Consider the following 22,310-nt stretch of genomic DNA (forward strand, 5'->3'; position numbering starts at 1 on the left):
TTCAGAAAAATCTCAGTATGTTAAGACTGCTTTCAGTTTGCCCAGCAGCTCGGCAGCGTGAGTGTTAAAGGGATAGGAAAGTCAAAATTAAACTTGCATGATTCAGATAGAGCATGTAATTTTAAGACACTTTTACATTCACTTCTATTTTCAAATGTGCTTTGTTTTCTTGGTATCCCTTGTTGAAAAAGAATACACACATATCCAACACCAGTGGGAACTAGCTGCTGATTGGTGCCTGAACACATTTGTCTCTTGTGATTGGCTAACTAGATGTGTTCAGTTAGCTGCCAGTAGTGTAATGCTGTTCTTTCAGCAAAGGAAAACTAGATTATGAAGCAATTTGATAATTGACGTAAATTAGAAAGTTGTTTAAAATTATATATTCTAGGGGGGAAGAGGAGGAGTCTGTCCATAGAGCAGGTGTTTCTCCCCTGCAGGTATTCCAGAGGTGTTTTTTTTCGCGCCAGGTATCTCTGTGAAGAGAAGGACTGCAGCCAGTTTTTGCACATCACCTGGGTTATTCCCCCTACAGCGTATATCGCCAACAATGCTGAAAATTCTATCTGCCCGGAGCTAGATTCAGGTGGCTGTATGAATAAAGCTCCCTCTAAGGCTGAAAAGACACATTAAAATTAATTCCCCCCTCTCGTACTGGGAATACGGGCTGGACAGCCAACTCAGCTTACATCTAAGCCTTGGCAGAATCAATATCAACTTACCACTCACCCCAACACTGAAAGAACACCTAGCCTGCCACCAGCGTTCCCCTGTTGGGTTGTTTGATCTGGCTCTCCCGGTCAGTTGGCAGCTGGAGGCACAAGTGAAGGTGATTTACTAAGAAGCCAGAATATCCAGCCGCATTCCCGAATAAGCAGTTAAAAATCTTACCGCGGACCTGGTTCCTTGGCCGCTTCCCCCACCCACCGGTGCTGCGTGTGGGGGTTGGCGATGCGGTGATCCTCGGAGGAGCTGCTGCTGGAGTCGACGCTGTGCCCTGTCACATACCCGGTGCGCTGACGGAGGGAGGAGCGATACGGCTGCACGAAGCGAGCTCAGGAGAGGCGCGAGTGTTGGAGCTAGTCAGCTGTGGGGCCAGGAGACGGATGGTTCCCATACAGGGAGTGCAGAATTATTAGGCAAGTTGTATTTTTGAGGATTAATTTTATTATTGAACAACAACCATGTTCTCAATGAACCCAAAAAACTCATTAATATCAAAGCTGAATAGTTTTGGAAGTAGTTTTTAGTTTGTTTTTAGTTATAGCTATTTTAGGGGGATATCTGTGTGTGCAGGTGACTATTACTGTGCATAATTATTAGGCAACTTAACAAAAAACATATATACCCATTTCAATTATTTATTTTTACCAGTGAAACCAATATAACATCTCAACATTCACAAATATACATTTCTGACATTCAAAAACAAAACAAAAACAAATCAGTGACCAATATAGCCACCTTTCTTTGCAAGGACACTCAAAAGCCTGCCATCCATGGATTCTGTCAGTGTTTTGATCTGTTCACCATCAACATTGCGTGCAGCAGCAACCACAGCCTCCCAGACACTGTTCAGAGAGGTGTACTGTTTTCCCTCCTTGTAAATCTCACATTTGATGATGGACCACAGGTTCTCAATGGGGTTCAAATCAGGTGAACAAGGAGGCCATGTCATTAGATTTTCTTCTTTTATACCCTTTCTTGCCAGCCACGCTGTGGAGTACTTGGACGCGTGTGATGGAGCATTTTCCTGCATCAAAATCATGTTTTTCTTGAAGGATGCAGACTTCTTCCTGTACCACTGCTTGAAGAAGGTGTCTTCCAGAAACTGGCAGTAGGACTGGGAGTTGAGCTTGACTCCATCCTCAACCCGAAAAGGCCCCACAAGCTCATCTTTGATGATACCAGCCCAAACCAGTACTCCACCTCCACCTTGCTGGCGTCTGAGTCGGACTGGAGCTCTCTGCCCTTTACCAATCCAGCCACGGGCCCATCCATCTGGCCCATCAAGACTCACTCTCATTTCATCAGTCCATAAAACCTTAGAAAAATCAGTCTTGAGATATTTCTTGGCCCAGTCTTGACGTTTCAGCTTGTGTGTCTTGTTCAGTGGTGGTCGTCTTTCAGCCTTTCTTACCTTGGCCATGTCTCTGAGTATTGCACACCTTGTGCTTTTGGGCACTCCAGTGATGTTGCAGCTCTGAAATATGGCCAAACTGGTGGCAAGTGGCATCTTGGCAGCTGCACGCTTGACTTTTCTCAGTTCATGGGCAGTTATTTTGCGCCTTGGTTTTTCCACACGCTTCTTGCGACCCTGTTGACTATTTTGAATGAAACGCTTGATTGTTCGATGATCACGCTTCAGAAGCTTTGCAATTTTAAGAGTGCTGCATCCCTCTGCAAGATATCTCACTATTTTTTACTTTTCTGAGCCTGTCAAGTCCTTCTTTTGACCCATTTTGCCAAAGGAAAGGAAGTTGCCTAATAATTATGCACACCTGATATAGGGTGTTGATGTAATTAGACCACACCCCTTCTCATTACAGAGATGTACATCCCCTAATATGCTTAATTGGTAGTAGGCTTTCGAGCCTATACAGCTTGGAGTAAGACAACATGCATAAAGAGGATGATGTGGTCAAAATACTCATTTGCCTAATAATTCTGCACTCCCTGTAGAAGGTGTGCTTATACAGTTGCCTAAGAACGCCAAGACAGTCGGCTTTGCGAATAGCCGAAAACACTAAAGCATCACGCTGCTGGTGGCAGGGACTGTGAGAAAAAAAAAAAAAAAAAAACATCTCAAGAGGGGTGAGTGGAACTCTTACAAAGAACATTGTTATGCATCCCTGGATGTTATATGATAGATAGAGGATTCTCAGCTCAAGCTTACGCAAAACAGAACAGTGTTATAATCTACTGGAGGTTAATGACTGTATAATCCCCATAACTAAAGTGTTCATATTTATATCAATACCACATGAATAGGGGTATATTGTAACTTTACAAAATTACATATAACTTTTGATATAATACTGCAGAAGCAAGGAGAGAACGAAAGAAGAGGGCAGAGGAAAAGGAGAGTACCTTAAATAATTGTAGAGACTTTTTCAAATTCCCTACAGTCTAATCCTCCGGACTATTTGTTACTTTGTTTTTCTTCAGATACTAATTCTCAAATCTGCTCTATATTATGGAGTATTAGGTCACTTGAATGTGTATATTGAGGATGACATCTGTTAGTAATAATTATAATACTATTTCCTATTTTATGATCTTTTAAAAGGGTATGTTAGCAGATTTTGTTTAGCAGGAATATAAGTAACGATGTTAAAGAGATATACATATAATGATATGTGTCTGATCTATGTTATACCTAATATTTTCTCATTTGGTCAACAAAGAGATTTAATTAAGGATAAGGTAATGATATATTGATCCTCAGGGTGTGTTGGATTAATTGGTCAATCTCACTTAGCTATTATTTAAGAAAAGCTAACACCTGAGCAAATACAATCTATTGAGAGGCCAATATTTGCCTCTTCTTGGTAAAGTAATACAGTGCTAACTAAGATGGATGAGAAAAGGGAAAGTGAAATTTAATTTCCATAGACTCAGACTGGGAAAGATTCTTGCAATATGGAGGGAAAAATAAGAATGAAAATAGAGAGGATACCACATTCTATCAAACTCTAAGAGAGTCTAAAGTCTTGAAATATTCTCATACAGAGCTTATAAATGATAAGTTATTGTGGGTGAGTGTATAAAAACGGCAATTAAGAGTCCCCCCGCAGCTTTCCAACTGCTTAAACCCCTATAATAAAAAAATAGGTGGCTAAATAATTAAGACCAAAAAAGAGGACATAAAGTCTTTGTGTTGACAAAACTTCATCCCTACTGGTCGCCATCACTTGAATATATAAATTCGGTTGTCACTTGCTTTTCTTATCACTTTTGTTACGTCACCACCTTCACAATTATTTTCACTTCTCACCATAGTTTTCACTTTTATCTTATGGGCTATCACACTGTGCCCTAAATCTCACATATCACGCTCACTCACCCCTTTTTTTTTCCTCTATCCTTTTTCTCTATCTTTCTTTCTCTCTTCCTCACTATTATTAGTCTCCACCCTCGTCTAAGGAGGGCTCTTCTTCACCAACTCACTGGCTTCACAACTGTGTCCTTAATTAATGGATAAATATATCACTTCACCCACTATCACTCTTAAACACAATCAAGGCATGGCGTCTAAGAATAGGGAACGTAAGAATAAGAATTTTATAGAAGCCGCAGTAGAAAATTCAAATGAAGTCACCACATTAAAAACCCAAAAAGCAGCAGTATCACAAGATAATCAAGATCTGGTAGCCAATATTTTAGAAGCAATCTCCCCTAAATTCGACATTCTAAAAAATGAACTGAAGCATGATTTCTCTCTATTAACGACAGAAGTGAAACAATATTCTAGGAGACTCCAAGAAGTGGAGCAACAAATCTCAGATTTAGAAGATATAACAAACTCCCATATACCCCAGATTGTGAGCACCCAAAGTGAAATTTTAAAATTACAAGCAAAAATAGATGACTTAGAAAATAGGTCAAGAAGAAATAATCTTAGAATTTCCAGACCCTTTTAAGCAGGAAGATCTCATGAAAGTTATGACAACTATTCTACCTCAAATTCTCAAAATTCCAGAATCTCAGTCATCTATCTTAATTGAGAGAGTCCACAGATTGAGGAGAGCTGCAGATAGCCCTGATACTCCTTCCAAACCTAGACCAATTATTGCAAAATTCTTAAACTTCCAGGATAAAATACTTTACCTGCAATATTTTTGTAAAAATCAACCCATCATGTATAATGGCAATAAAATCCTGCTTTTTCAAGACTTCTCTATAGAGACGTCTCGGAAGAGGAGGGAGCTCTCCCCGGTCTGTGGCAAGATGCTAAAAGCAGGATGGCAGGCTACTGTCATCTATCCTGCTAGACTTAAATTGCTATTAGGGGGTCAAACGTTTTTTTTTTACTCAGCAGAGGAGGCGGAGAGAAAGTTAGTAGAACAGGGGATAAATTGATAATATCTTTCTCCCTTCCTTTTTTTCCTCTGTATATAGAGTATGATGGTATTAAATAACAGGTGTACAATGCAATGGGGAATTTATCCCCTGTTTTACTATATAGAATATGCTGTGTTTTTTTTTTTCCCTCCTATCTCTCTCTCTCTCTCTCTCTCTCTCTTACCCTGCTGTCCTCCCCTTGCCGGCCCCGTTGTTTCTCTTCTCCCCCCCCTCCCCCCCCCTTATTTTTTTTGGGGGGGGGGAGGGGGGGCTTCCATGGACGATAGTAAATGAATAATACAATTTGAATAACGTCCTGGAATATAGGGGGTATAACCTCCCCAATTAAACAAAAAACGATCTTAGCCCATCTCAGGAAACTCGATACATCCATAGCATTGCTACAGGAAACACATTTAAATATTGAAGAGTCTTTGAATTTAAAATCTTCATGGGTAGCAGAGGTAATATTTGCTCCATCACTAAAAAGAAAAAAAGGAGTTGCTATTCTGCTAGGTAAAAAGTTACCTTATGAGATTGTAGATACAATAATAGATTTAGATAGCAGATATATAATATTAAAGATGAAAATTTCTAATGCAGTATATACCATCTGCAATCTCTATGCCCCTAATGTAATCGATCAACAATTTTGGGACTGTTATGTGGTGATAGCAGGAGACTTCAATATGGCTCCTCGATGCCCTTTGGATAGATTTAGACATGGGAATACACAAAGAAAGACTAAAAAAGACAATTTAGAAGCAAAATTGTTTAACACTATTTTTCACAATCTCGCAGTAAGAGACGTGTGGAGGGCTCAAAACCCAGATTATAAAGGATACACTTGCCACTCGAAGGCGTCTAAATCTCTCTCTCGAATAGATCTTATCTTGATAAACAACAAGTTGTACTATATAGGAGTCAAGGCAGCAATCACGGAAATATGTATTTCAGATCATGCCCCCATAACTCTAGATATTCCAACTCAAAAGAATCGCTCAATAGGATCACGTTTTTTCTATCCAAAATATTTAACAAATAATCAGAAATACAAAAATTGGCTAAAAAATAAAATGGAAGAATTTTTTAATTTAAATGAAGGTTCAGTGCCTAGTCCATAGATCGTCTGGGAAACGGCGAAAGCCGTGTTAAGGGGAGACATAATTTCTTATATCTCAAAAATTAAACAAGATGCACGTCTAAAGGAAAAACAATTACTAAATTCTGTTGTGAATGCATATAATAGATACCTGATTTCCCCATTAGAGGAATATTGGAAAAAATATGTAAAACTAAAAGAGGAACGAGATACTTTTATAATTTCACAGACAACACAAACAGAACTAAAATATCAATCAAGATTTTACAGGTACGGCAATAAATCAGGCAGATTACTGTCTAAACAGAGAAAAAAACCCTAGCAGCGCTCAAACAGCAGATCGTAACTAGTTGTTGTTCTTAGTTCACAAGTTACACATGTGGACAGTACCTTAATCTTCGAAAATGGCTCTTCAGCTCGTTTAGCCCGCACTCCAGTCCCGGTGCTCTCCGGCGTATGGAGTTTCAAGCAGATTTCCGGTTATGGGCTGTCTCCTCCCACATGGATCCTCATTCGGATACATCACAGTAAGGCACTGTGGCTGTGTCAAAGTAGTGCATCGCTATAGCGTAGCCCGCAAACCGCCAGCAGACCCGCTAGTCTGCAATTTGACATCAATAGAAAAACAAAAAAGGCGAGGCTGGGCAAGCAGAAATTTTTTTAAAACTTAACGTTTATTGCCAAAAAGGAAAGTTGATAAAATGCAATGGTAGCATGCAGTATGGGTCAGAATGAGCCTGAGCAGCAGCAATCTTGCATGTTTCGGCTCCTGCCTTACTCATAGACTGTGCTACTCAAAGCTCACAGGCCCCTTAAATTACAAAATCGGGAGAAGGGTGAATCGGGAGAAGAGAGAGACATTAACACCAATGTTTATTCTACCATACCCCCTGAGACACGGAGCTCAAACATGGCTATATATGAGGGTTCTAATACAGCTACACATGAGACCAGGACATATACTGCTGCTAGTGTGTCTAATGATAGTAACAACACATTTGGTCTTGCTCAGAGTAATCAGCATATAATGGGAGCGGTAGGTGGCATATTGAGATCTACAGATCTCCCTATGGCTCAAACAGCAAAAGCCAATGTGAATAAATATCAGTTAGCTCCCTCTCATATTTCAAATATAAATAAAGCCTCAAAAGAGATGCAGGTTTTTCAAGGGGGCCAGCAAAATCCAAGAGGAGGAGGCGGCCACACAAGAGGGGGGGCAGGCGTAGGAGTAAGCAGATATGCGCTGAGACCACAGATACAACAGAAGAACAAATACAAGATTTAACTATTTTGAACCTTTCTGATACCAGGCTTGATGCAGATGAAGAAAGAGTATTAAAATATGGTCTTGGGTTTGTTCCATCCACAGATTTCAACCTTTTTGATACAATCTTGGATTTAAATAAGTTTATAAGAAATCTTACTTTAAAAAAATGTTTTAAACAAGATGATAGAAGTTTGGAAACTGTGGATCAGGAACAACTAGATTTACAAACTGATAGAGTGGATGTATATTTCAATGAAGCTACTGATTATTTGTCACTCTTGAGCTTGGAAATGGAGTCTTGTAAAGAGGAACAGGTTAATATTAAATTCAAACCTAAATCTGAATTTTATCCCACTAGGAAAAGAGGTATCTATTTAGAATCTTTTCATAGAAGGGTTGAGTCAGAACTTGTTAAACTACAAGACTCACTTTCCAGTAGAGAGAATAAACATCATAATCTCACTAGGTTGGAGCAAGAAGCCATTCAGAGGTTAAAATTTAAACAGGACATAGTCATTCGCAAAAGCGATAAGGGTGGAAACATTGTCATCCTTAACAAACTAGATTATGTTCAGGAAGCAGTTAGACAATTAGATGACCCTGATGTGTACACCAAATTGAGCTTTGATCCTACTTTATCTTTCAAACAGAGCCTGGAACAAATACTTGATGATGGTTGTGATTTGGGCATCATTGATGAGGACACTAGGGCATATCTTAGTGTTAAGTATCCTAGGATTCCAATTTTCCACCACCTCCCCAAGACACATAAATCCCTTGATAATGTACAGGGACGTCCAATTGTGTCTGGTATTGGGTCACTATTGGAACCTGTGGGGAGGTGGATGGAAAATATACTTCAGCCCCTAGTGAGAATGCTGCCCTCCTTCTTACAAGACACTAAACATCTTTTAGTCATGCTTGAAAAAATTGATTGGGATCCAGGTTATTCCTGGATGACGATCGACGTCACAAGTCTCTATTCCAGTATTCCCTTAGACAAAGGTATGATGGCTATTTCTTTTTTTCTGGATAATTATACTGGATATGTTGACACACATAAAAGTTTTATCCTTAGAGTCTTGTATTTCTTACTTACACACAATTACTTCTCCTTTGACGGCAATTTTTATCTCCAAAAGAGAGGAACAGCTATGGGGGCAACTTTTGCCCCGGCGTTTGCCAATTTATACATGGGATGGTGGGAACTATCCCATGTGTATGGAGAGAATTGCCGTCATGGGGGAAGGATTGTGATGTATAAGAGATACATAGACGATCTTCTCATTATTTGGGAAGGGACAGAACAGGAAGGTCAGAATTTTGTAGATGATATAAATGCGAATGATGTGGGTTTGAAATTTACTAGTACTTATGAGAAGCACAGTATTGAATTTTTGGATTTAACTTTACAAAACACAGACAATAGAGTAATAACCAAACTACATCGCAAATCTATATCAGGAAACAGCATTTTACATGCAAAAAGCATGCATCCTAGACACACAAGATTCTGTATTTTGAAGGGTGAATTTATTCGCCTAAGACGAAATTGTTCCACATTAGATGAGTATCAAAAATCAGCTGTAGAATTTATAGATAGATTCTCGAAGAGAGGCTTTCCATATTATTTGATAACCAAAGCTTACAATATGGTGGCTGATATGGATAGGCAATCTATGCTATACACTGGTAAGAGTAGAAAGAAAAAACAAGGAATACAAAAACATCCTGTTTTTGTGACGAATTATAGCAATCAATTTTAACAGATTGCAAGAATTATAAATGATTGTTTGCCGATTTTAAAAGGTGATGAGGATCTCTATGAGATAGTCAAGACAGGATGTAAATGTGTATCTAGGAAGAATGTGACCATAGGCAACATGCTGGCCCCGAGTGAGGTTAAAACATCTATTGATAGAAGTCAGAGTTGGCTTGAATGCAAAGGGCATTATAAATGTGGTGCTACCAGATGTAAGGCATGTTCATTTACATTATCTGGAAAAACTTTTCAGTCTGTTAATACACAGAAAGTTTTCATGATGGATGCATGTACAAACTGTCGAAGCACCTATGTTGTGTATTTGGTGACATGCCAACCTTGTGAGAAACAATATGTGGGTCTAACGACCAGGGAAGTGAGAGAAAGGATTAAAGAACACATTAATGATGTAAAATCAGAGGAACCAGACTCACAAGTAGCTAGGCATTACAAATTTTGTCATAATGGTAATGTCGATTCACTTAAATGGCAGGTTATTGAGTGGATAAGAACCCCAAAAAGAAGCATTTTGGATCTTCAAACTCAAGACCCGTATGCCACAGGGACTTAACATTCAAAATGATTTAATTAATTGTTGGCGCTGAGATATCCGTTGAATATTTGTTTAGTATTTTGAAATGGCTCTTATACTTGACAAACATATATTTGGGCTTTACATAAGCATACAATATAGTTTATTTTGACTTTAGGGGTATTGCTATTTAAGGTAGTAGATTTTGATTACATTAGGGCTATAACTATAGCCTATGTTTTGTTTCTCCCAAGATAGTCAGTATTTGCTTAAGTAAGTGTGAACTTAATAGACTGTTTATTTTTAGCCTCATTTGTTTACATACATATCTATTTTGATATATTAGAGTTGTAGTAACAACCTAGGATCAGTATTATTTACTTTGCATCCAAACTGTGGGGAACTTAATATTATATATTATGAATAGTTATTTATACTGTTACATAGTATTACAAAATGTTCAATAGGCTATAATAATTTGTCTACAATATATGTCTTGTTATTGATGCAATTTCAATTCCTACACTTTCTTTCTTTCATGGTGAGGTAGGGGTTAACTTATTGATTGCTGCATATGATGTCAGAGTGATTTTGTAATTTAAGGAGCCTGTGAGCTTTGAGTAGCACAGTCTATGAGTAAGGCAGGAGCCGAAACATGTAAGATTGCTGCTGCTCAGGCTCATTCTGACCCATACTGCATGCTACCATTGCATTTTATCAACTTTCCTTTTTGGCAATAAATGCCTTTTTTGTTTTTCTATAGATTACTGTCTAAACTGGTGAAAAATTCTAAACAGTCTAATATAATTGAATGTCTACAGGTGGATGGGAATCGTCTCACCACAACGGAGGAAATTTCAGAATCTTTTTAACAATACTGCAAAGCCATCTATTCCACCTCTACATCGGAGGTGGATGCACAAGACAAATTCTGGAAGGATCTACCCATCACAAAATGTAACCCTGAATTTAAAGCTAAGTTAAACGCTCCAATAACCGAGTTAGAAGTATTGCAAACAATTAGAACATTAAAAACTGAGAAAGCCCCTGGCCCTGATGCAATCCCAAATGAATTCTATAAAAGTTTAGAAACATCAATTACCCCTTATCTAACCAAACTTTTTAACTATTTTTTATGGAAGATGCTCAAATTCCATTAAACTTTGTAGAATCTCACACTACTCTTATACTTAAACCAGGAAAAATCCACAACATAGGGAATCATATATACCTATTGCATTACTAAATTCCGACTACAAGATATTTTCTTCTATTTTAGCTAAAAGATTACAGGGGGGGCTAGCTGAGATCATCCATAGTGAAAAGGCGGGTTTCCTATTCAAACGCAGCTCAGCAGCTAAAATAAGACAACTCCTTCTGATTGTTGATTATTTCAACAATTCAGTAGAAAGATTACCTATAAGTTACCCAGACACGGCTGTTTTAGCCATTGACGCTGAGAAAGAGTTCGATGGGGTTTATCATGAACATTTACTTGACACACTAGAACGCTTTGGATTGGGAAATAAATTCATTAACCTAGTTAAAAAAAATTGTTCACAAGCATCCACAAGTTTAATCATTAATGGGTTATCATCTGATAAAATAAGATTAAAAAAAGGGACACGGCAGGGGTGCCCGCTATCACCCTTATTATTTGACCTAGCAATAGAGCCACTAGCTATCAAAATTAGACAACAAATTGATGGCATTAAAATTCTTAATAGGGAGGTTAAGGTGGCTTTATATGCAGACGATCTCTTGGTGTATATCTCAAATACCTTAGTTAATATCACAAAACTATTGGGAATAATTGAGACATTTGGTCACTTCTCAGGTTATAAAATGAATAATAGGAAATCCGAATTATTATGGCTAAGAATGATAGAAAACTCATATATAGATAATCCTTTTAAGGTTGTGACCGAATCGTTTAGATATTTGGGAATATTGATCTCTATTCACCCTCAGGAATGGTATTCCTTAAATATATCACCAATTCTTCTACAAGCTATAACGCAGATGAGAAATTGGCAGAATCTACCTCTTTCATTAGCTGGACGTATCGCTCTATTCAAAATGGTGATTCTGCCTAAGATCTGTTACATACTTCAAAATCTTCCTATTATATTAAAATCATATGACTTTAAGAAATTTAATACTGCACTGCGTAAATTCATATGGCAATTAAAAAAACCTAGAATATCCTTGCTTATACTTACCTAGACATTTGGCTGGTTTGGCATTGCCTAATATATCTCTTTATAACTTAACGTTCTTAGGGCGAGTCACAGCAGATTGGATCGTGGGATCAAATAATTTTTCAGACCATGACCTTGAAGCTAGCATGATATACCCCTTATTGCCTACATCTTTGCTTCATATCCCACTTCATTTAATTCCTAAGCAAGTGAAAAATTTTAAAACTATATATACGATAATTGTTGCCTGGAGTAAAATAGCCACATATCTTGAAGTTGATACCAATATACCCAGATTCCAAAGCTTTCTAGGGAATTCAGAATTTCAGGAGGGATCTCAGTCGGTAAAACTGCGGCATTGGCACAATCAAGGATTACATCTGGTCTCACAATTCCTTAATTCAGAGACAGGTAATATTAAATCATTCGAGGAACTGAAGCACGAATTTAACCTGAGTAATCAGGATTTTTTATTTATCTTTAAGCTAGACATTACACTCTACAGCTAGTAAATAAGGCCTAGATTTGGAGTTTGGCGTTAGCCGTGAAAACCAGCGTTAGAGGCTCCTAACACTGGTTTTAGGCTACCGCCGGTATTTGGAGTCAGTGATTAAAGGGTCTAACGCTCACTTTTCAGCCGCGACTTTTCCATACCGCAGATCCCCTTACGTCAATTGCGTATACTATCTTTTCAATGGGATCTTCCTAACGCCGGTATTTAGAGTCGTTTCTGAAGTGAGCGTTAGAGCTCTAACGACAAAACTCCAGCCGCAGAAAAATAGCAGGAGTTAAGAGCTTTCTGGGCTAACGCCGGTTCATAAAGCTCTTAACTACTGTACTCTAAAGTACACTAACACCCATAAACTACCTATGTACCCCTAAACCGAGGTCCCCCCACATCGCCGCAACTCGATTACATTTTTTTAACCCCTAATCTGCCGACCGCCACCTACGTTATACTTATGTACCCCTAATCTGCTGCCCCTAACACCGCCGACCCCTGTATTATATTTATTAACCCCTAACCTGCCCCCCTCAACGTCGCCGCCAGCTACTTACAATAATTAACCCCTAATCTGCCGACCGCAAAGCGCCACCACCTACGTTATCCTTATGTACCCCTAATCTGCTGCCCCTAACACCGCCGACCCCTATATTATATTTATTAACCCCTAACCTGCCCCCCACAACGTCGCCGACACCTGCCTACACTTATTAACCCCTAATCTGCCGAGCGGACCTGAGCGCTACTATAATAAAGTTATTAACCCCTAATCCGCCTCACTAACCCTATCATAAATAGTATTAACCCCTAATCTGCCCTCCCTAACATCACCGACACCTAACTTCAATTATTAACCCCTAATCTGACGACCGAATCTCGCCGCTATTCTAATAAATGTATTAACCCCTAAAGCTAAGTCTAACCCTAACACTAACACCCCCCTAAGTTAAATATAATTTTAATCTAACGAAATTAATTAACTCTTATTAAATAAATTATTCCTATTTAAAGCTAAATACTTACCTGTAAAATAAATCCTAATATAGCTACAATATAAATAATAATTACATTGTAGCTATTTTAGGATTAATATTTATTTTACAGGCAACTTGGTAATTATTTTAACTAGGTACAATAGCTATTAAATAGTTAAGAACTATTTAATAGTTACCTAGTTAAAATAATAACAAAATTACCTGTAAAATAAGTCCTAACCTAAGTTATAATTAAACCTAACACTACCCTATCAATAAATTAATTAAATAAAATACCTACAATTACCTACAATAAAACCTAACACTACACTATCAATAAATAAATTAAATACAATTTCTACAAATAACTACAATTACATAAACTAACTAAAGTACAAAAAATAAAAAAGAACTAAGTTACAAAAAATAAAAAAATATTTACAAACATAAGAAAAATATTACAATAATTTTAAACTAATTACACCTACTCTAAGCCCCCTAATAAAATAACAAAGACCCCCAAAATAAAAAAATGCCCTACCCTATTCTAAATTAATAAATTTAAAAGCTCTTTTACCTTACCAGCCCTGAACAGGGCCCTTTGCGGGGCATGCCCCAAGAAAATCAGCTCTTTTGCCTGTAAAAAAAAACATACAATACCCCCCCCCAACATTACAACCCACCACCCACATACCCCTAATCTAACCCAAACCCCCCTTAAATAAACCTAACACTAAGCCCCTGAAGATCTTCCTACCTTGTCTTCACCTCACCGGGTATCACCGATCGGTCCTGGCTCCGATATCTTCATCCAACCCAAGCGGGGGCTAGACATCCACTGAAGAAGTCCAGAAGAGGGTCCAAAGTCTTCCTCCTATCTGGCAAGAAGAGGACATCCGGACCGGCAAACATCTTCATCCAAGCGGCATCTTCGATCTTCTTCCATCTGGTGCGGAGCGGGTCCATGTTGAAGCAGCCGACGCGGATCCATCCTCTTCTTCCGGCGTCTCCCGACGAATGACGGTTCCTTTAAGGGACGTCATCCAAGATGGCGTCCCTCGAATTCCGATTGGCTGATAGTATTCTATCAGCCAATCGGAATTAAGGTAGGAATATTCTGATTGGCTGATGGAATCAGCCAATCAGAATCAAGTTCAATCCGATTGGCTGATCCAATCAGCCAATCAGATTGAGCTCGCATTCTATTGGCTGATCGGAACAGCCAATAGTAAACTTAACTATTCTAGCAGCTAGAAACCTAATTTATAAAAATTGGAAGAGCAGGTTTGGCCCTTCAATTGCTGAGCTCAGGAATTATCTCAAAAAACAATGTTTAATTTAACAAAAAGCAACAGATTTATGTTCAGAACGAGAAATAGTAGCTTTTTTCAGTAAATGGGCTAAATTTATTAGGATGTTTCCATCCTCTGAAATAGATCATTTAATCTACCCATTCAGAAATTCTGATTTGGTTTTGTTGGATGCCTGGTGAGGGGGGGCTGGTGCCGGGGGGGGGGGAGGGGGGATAGAAGATTTTCTTGTGGGGTTTTTTTTTCCGTTCTGTTATGGTTGGTTGTTACTATGGTTGGCTTAGAATTTAATGAGCCATAACCATGTATGATAAATTGAGTTGGTTTGGATATTAAAACTGCATATAAAACTCTCTGGACAATGATAACTCCTGAGAAAAGTTGATCACATACAATTAAATTGAGATGGGTTCTGATGTAAAAAAGTGCATGTAAAACTTTATTGACAATGTTCTTTTGGAGAAAATTTTTTATGTAATGCTGATGTAAAATAAAAAATTATTATTAATTTTTTTTTTATATATATTCTATCCAAATCATGAAAGACATTTTTTGGGGTTTCTTGTCCCTTTAAGTTTGTGCACCACTTTCCATTAACATGTGTTCATTTAGAAGGGGGGGGGGTGCAGGAGACCTTTTTATTTCATGTATGTTTTTTTATGGTTTATTTAAAAGGACAATATAGGAAATCAGTTGCAGCACTCCAAGATAATTAAATATGTATAATTTATGTACATCTACTCCAAACAAAAATAGAACAACAACGTTTCGGGTGTTACCCCTTAATCATGTTGCAGCATGATTAAGGGGTAACACCTGAAACATTGTCATTCTATTTTTGTTTGGAGTAGATGTAAATAAATTATACATATTTTATTATCTTGGAGTGCTGCCATCTGATTGCCTATATTGCATTGAATTTGGGACTTTATTTGTATGGAGCCCTGGATGGCGTGGTCACCAGTTTGATGCACAGGTGCTGGAGACCATACATTTCTACACTATTTAAAAGGACACCCAAGTCAATATAAACTTTCATGATTCAGATCGAGCATGCAGTTTTAAGACATTTTCCAATTTACTTCCATTATCAAGTTTTGTGCAGTCTTTATATTCACACTTTTTGGGGAACAAGACCCTACTGAGCATGTGCACAAACTCAGAGTATACGTATACTAGTCTGTGATTGGTTGATATCTGTAAAATGATACAGGGGCCAGAAAATAGGAGAAAAAATAAATTTGTCAGAAAAAATAAATACTGCTTATTTAAAATTTAGAGTAGGTGTTATTGCATTGCCTTTTTTATTATGCACTTGAGTGGTCCTTTAAGCTATTCAGTCCTTCAGAGAGCCTGTTAATTTGTTTCCAGACACTAGTGTGCAGTAGCGCACAATTCTTTCCATACTACTAGTTTTCAGTAATATGTATTACGTTTATGCTGTTCTACATAGGTTATAAATGTATATTGGTGGTCAATTATGTATATGTGCTTTGTTTACTGTGGCTCGGACTGGATCTGTCCCTTTTACATTACAAAGTGAATCTTTAGTGGAGTGATCCACTAATCCCACTTATTTTTTTGTTTTTAAATAGTGTGTTTTGTTTTGCTCTGTTTGGATCATTTGATGTATTTTATTCCAAGTTCTTTTTTATTGAAATAGTTTCAGCAGACATAATACAAGGTTTAGTCAATATATCAAAAATACAATACTCATGAATTTTACATAATGACCATTTCTGTTTAACAACAATAACCAATCACTCAATGGTTATAAGAACAATTTGAAACTACAAGAGAACCAAACAAAAAAAAAAAGGAATGGCCTTCCCGGCCAGAAAAGAGGGAAGAGAAAAAACAAAAATATTGATAGAATTCAAGTAAAATAAAATGCAATACAATTAAATTAAATTGGATTGAGTTGAGTTGTACAAGCTGAAATAGTAAAAAGAAGTATGTAATCTCCTATATGAATAACAATATAATAAATCTTTATCTTCACAGGGGAACTAAAAGTAGCTAAGTGGTTAATTAATACGATTGCGAGGGTAAGTCACAGACTGATTTCACCTATTGTGTCCACATATCTTGGGCAATGAGAAATATGTCTCTGGTATCTAGCCTAAATGATCTATACTCTTCCAATTCTATAAGGTCAGTGACCTTGCGTCTCCATAGTGTTATATTTGGGGATTCCTGGGATTTCCAAGATTTAGCGATGAGGGATTTGGCACTATTTGTAAGTATGCGGAACAAAATGTTGTGAGCTTTAGAGGGGAGCTTAATATGCTTATTTAAAAGGAATACTAGCGGGTCCAATGGTAATGTTAACTGAAATATTTTTTCAATTTCGCCTATAAGGGCTCTCCAATATAAGTTTATGTTGTTGCACCACCACCACATGTGGCCCATGCCACTACCAACATGGCCACAGCGCCAGCAACGGTTTCCTATCGTGGGGTACAATTTATGTAAACGTCTGGGGGTAAGATACCAGTTATGGAAAATGTTATAGTTCATCTCCAGCAGCGCTGCTGAAGATGAGGATGATTTGGTGTTTATAAAAATAGAGGCTGCTGTATGAGGCAAAATGATGACTCCTAATTCCCTCTCCCAGGACTCAATAGTCCCCGGTAAGTTACCAGGAGGAGGTTGAGTTAGTATAGAATATATTTTGGACAGGGTATGATTTAAGGAGATAGGGGATGACAATAATGCTTCCAACCTAGTCATAGGTCTGAGCATATTGTAATAGTGTTTATGCGATGTGATATAATGGTGCAATCTCCTGTAATTAAACCAGTTATGGGCCCAGTTAAAGTTTAATTCTAGTAGTTTTGCCTGAGGAAATAGGTGCTCCTTTTCGGAGAGGTGATGGACGGCTACGTCAGGGGGGGTTCAGTATGAAAGGTGTGGGGTCTTAAATCGGTCAAGGAGAACTCCGGGTTGTGTAGCAACGAGGTGAGCGGGGAAGGTCTGGAAGAAAGGTATGGGTTGGTTACGTTTGCCCTCTCCCACTGAATTAGGGTTTCCCTAGTGATAGGATTATCTATATTTTTAACGGTGGTATCAGACCGGGGAGACCAGCATATGGAGTGGATGGAGAGGATGGCTTTCTGGAGTTTTTAACGTGAAGGGAGAGTCTAAGTCAGATTTTTGTTCTGTCGTCAAGGAGGGGAGGTGCAATGATGTCAGGTAGTCAGTGATTTCTTCTGAGGAAGGGGGGGTGGTATTCCTATCTAAGTTATAAAGATCCTTGTAATAGGCACGGAATTGGTTTGCGATATCAGAAGAGGTGGACCAGGTCTTGCCCTTTTTATCTTTTATGGACATTATAAATCCCCTCGAGGATCTGTTGCATAGTAAACGTGCTAACAGTTTGCCTTGTTTATTACCCCAATTCGTAAAATCTTCTCCTAAGGAAAAGAGCTCTACGTTTAGCTTCAAGACCTATAAGGAGGGACAGCTGACTTTGTTTGTGTTTTATATGCTCAAGTAAAGAAAGTCTTTTGGGGTATCTTTTGTGGGAATCTTGTAATTTTTCTAATTCTTCTTAAAGATTTTTAAGTGCCAGGGTGTTTTGTCTATTTTTCTCTGCTTTAATCGCTATAAGCTCTCCCCTGATGACACACTTATGTGCTTCCCAAACATTGAGAGGAGAAACATTGGGGGTGGAGTTAGACAAGATATAGAATTCAAGATTCTTAGTTATTTGTATCTTAACTAGTGGGTCGGACATTAGCGACTCATCAAGTCTCCACATACGTTCCTGTCTCTGAGAGGTGGGCCAACTGAGGGTGCAGCAAATCATGGCATGGTCAGACCACGTGATGGGCATAATACTGGTGGATCAGACCAGGGCAAGGCTAGTGACGTCGATCATCAAATAATCGATGCGAGAATAGGATTGATGAGGGTATGAGTAAAACGTATAATCCTTGACCATGGGATGATGGATTCTCCAAGCATCGTGAACATTTAATTTGGAAATGTGGGATTTAATCGCTTTCAGAGCCTTCTGAGGGATCGAAGATGATCCCGAAGAACAATCCAAGTTAGGGTCAAAAGCTAAATTGAAGTCCCCTCCCATAATTAAACTCCCCCTAGATATTTCAGAGATTATATTACAGGATTGAAGGAAAAATTGGGCAGGGCAGGAATTAGGGGCATATATGTTGGCGATAGTAATAACTTTATTAAAAAGTCTTCCAGTGATGACAATTAATCTGCCCTCTATATCTTTGAAGATGCTAGTCGTATGAAAGTGGATCTGTTTGTGTATTAATATTCCCACACCATTATGTTTTGTAGAGTTTGAGGAAAGGAATACTTGGCCAAATTTCCTAAGGGACTGTAAGGGTTCTCTGCCTTTCTTAAAATGAGTCTCCTGGAGTAGAATAATATCACTTTTTAGTCTATGATAATCTCTCAAGGCTTGGGATCTTTTTTGTGGGGTGTTCAATCCCTTGACATTATGGGACAGTATTTTGATAGATCTAAGGTGAGTAGCCATAGGTAATGTTTACGGGGGCTTTTACATTTCTAAAGGTACGGGACAGATAGAGGACTATATTCCTAGCTAAGAGGCAGTAGTGTCTGCCAGTTATGTGAATTCGGGGCAAAAGGGCCTTGTAAGTAAACTGAGTATTGAACACATCTTTGCGAATTGGCTGTGAAGGTTTACAATAACTATAGGGCAAATAATCCTGAAAGAAAGCATATTGATGAGCAAAAGACCAATGTCTAAGGGAATTGGAGTGTCTAGACAAGCTGGTACAATATATATTAGAACATTCAAAAACTTGCAATTTAACTATAAAGAACATGAATTCAATAAGTGTTATACGAAAAAAGAGCAAACACAAAAAGGAATGTAATTTTTAGCTGTTTAGCTGTAGCTGGTGATGTAGGCCCGGTCTTGCGCCGTTTAGATGCCACCTTTGACCAACTCGGTCTTTGATCTCTGGATGTTCCTTCTCCTGAGCGGTCCAGTCCAGGAGCAGGGTCGAAAATTTTCTCTGAGGGAGGGTCAAAAGATATATTAAGTCTCCTGGATATGTCCTCCAGATCAGAGAAACTTTTGTATACAACCTGTCCTCCGTTGAATGAGATATTTAAGCTAAAAGGGAAGCCCCAACGATATCTAATGTTCTTTTCCTGAAGGACTTTGGTGATAAAGCGCACCTCTCTTCTGCGCTGGATTGTCTTTGGGCAAAGGTCTTGATAGATCTGTAAATTGTGATTGTGAAATAGAATTGACCTCCTTGTTCTTGCGGCCTGCCAGATCTCCTCCTTGGTGGTGTATTTTAGAAATCTGATAATAACATCCCTGGGGGGGGGGGGGTTGCAGGAGGCCTGAGGGCCCTATGAATTCTTTCAATGTCATCATGCTGTAGAGATGGGGCTTGAGGAAGTAGAGTATGAAAGAGTTCAGTGATGTAAGCCCTAAGGTGATCTTGAGAGATCTCCTCGGGGATTCCTCTAAGTCTCAGATTATTCCTCTGCCCTCGATTTTCGAGGTCCTCGATTTTATCATTCAAATTTTGAAGCATAGAGTCATGAATAGACAATTGTTGGGAATTTAGGCTGACCATGTTATTAAGGTGGTCGTGGCCTTCCTCCAGGAACTCCATCCTAGAACCAAGGTCATTAAGATCTTTCTTTAGGTCTTTAATTTCTTCTTTTATGAAATTCTTCAATTCTGCAATGTCAGATTTAGACGGGAGACTAGCAATTTGAGATTGGATAGACTGCAGAGGGTCTTGTGTACTAGTCGTAGTGGGATTAGCAGGAGTTAGATCTAGGGCTTGCATAGTGGTTGTGCCTCTTATTTCCTGAGGCTGGAAAAAGGATGATACTGATGGGCCAAGTTGGTTCAATTTGCCTTGTTTTTCAAGCTTATTACCCTTCCTGTTTGCCATAGTAGGATTGCAGATGGCATGGATAGAAAAGGGAAAAATGCCTGGCTTGTATCGTGGCTGACAATTTCTAGGGGAAGGAAAGGCTGTAATAATTTGCAAAGACCTGAGGGGGCAATGAGAGGACAAAGTGAGAGAGATCAAAGCAGCAACAGTTTAATGTGGCATTGGAGAAAGGCCGCGGGGCCTGTAAGCGGGCGTGGATCACTAAGTCTCCACAGCCACAAATGATAAGGCTGTATTCCAGCTGGCCCAATATGTTATTAATTGGCCTGGCTTTCCCCTGTGTCTCCCCGCACTCTAAGGTGTGTGTGAGGTTAAGTGCGTGTGACCGCAACTTGCGGTATTTCCGTGCTCACCCGATGAAGGCCAGACCTCCGATGTAGCTCCGTGAGACAGTCCTCAAGTTGCAGCGCATCCGCGCCAGCGAGCCTCAGATCACTTCAGGAGGGGTAGGTGAGTGACAAGATTATTGCGGGGACTCTGCGTAACAGGGTCTGGATCGATTGGGGTTAAGTAAGGTAGCACCCCTGATGGCGGCAAGATGGTGGCCGCGGTCTCAGCACAGGCAGCCCCGAACTTCTTCAAAATGGTATACAGCACCTTCGTTAGAGTCCATAAGTGAGGCCAATTAGTTACAAGTTGGAGTTAGGAGTAATCAGGGATGCCAAGTTAGATGCCTTTTTAGGGACCAACAGCTCCGGAACTCAGTCACACAGCATCCATGCACCAGCATGGCGAACCTCCGCCCCCCTGATCATTTGATGTATTTTAATCAACATGCTTATGGTTTTTCCTCTGATTTCTTGTTTTTTCCCTTGTGAACTTGTCATGAAGGCAAGGTAAATTTTGTTCCAGACCTTAAAGTTTTTTACACGTCCAACTCAGTGCTGAAGTTATGGCGGCTAAGTTTACCCAAGTGAGTACAAATCCCTATATTCAGAATCACATTGTTTAGTAGACATGTCTGCTTATACGGTCTCTAATTCACCAAAGCAGACCATACTTTTTAAGGGATTCATGAGCTTTGATTTAAGTAGCCTACCTGTAGCTTAGGCTCTACAATTCTGCAGATGCAGGTTAAATAGCCTTTGTCAGCTCAGACATGTGACAGGTAATGCATTTAGAAGGGCCTTAGAGCGTACATTAACAGCCCTAGAATTGCCACTGTGGGAAGAAATAGTTTTTTTTTATCTACCTCTTGGTTATTTGCTAAGAGACATGTTAAGTATCTTAGGTGCCCAATACCATAAAAATCCATCATACAGTTTGATTTCTTTTTTTTTCTACTTCTGCTAAAACATTCAAGATGTTTCCTTTATCAGCTTCTTTTGTAGTGTGTGGGGAATATTTTCCAATGTTGACTTAACAATTACCACTTTAGCCTTTTGATTTACTATTCTTTTTTTATTTTTATTATTTCAGGAACATTATGCATTATAGAATTGGACTCTTTCTTTTGAAAGACCTTTTTTCTACAATTGGGGTTCCTGTTTTCAGCTTTGACATTGCTGGAGTAATTGCAATCTCTTCACTTTGAAGTAAAAATCAATCTGTTCCAGTTCCTAGAGATTCTGCTGTTGAAGATTTTCAAGATCCTTTGAATCTTTTAGATATGATTTTAGTTATTCATATTGATGCTAAGATTTGTCTTCTACAGTCTACCCAGAAGAGC

General features: G+C 38.8%; 1 protein-coding gene across 3 annotated transcripts in view; it reads left to right on the forward strand.

Moving 5' to 3' along the window:
• ARHGAP10 (Rho GTPase activating protein 10) overlaps positions 1-22,310 on the forward strand; it is a 784,460-nt gene that overhangs the window by 470,572 nt on the left and 291,578 nt on the right. The window lies entirely within an intron of this gene.

Source organism: Bombina bombina, chromosome 2 (genome assembly GCF_027579735.1).
Source record: "Bombina bombina isolate aBomBom1 chromosome 2, aBomBom1.pri, whole genome shotgun sequence".
Lineage (NCBI taxonomy): Eukaryota > Metazoa > Chordata > Amphibia > Anura > Bombinatoridae > Bombina > Bombina bombina.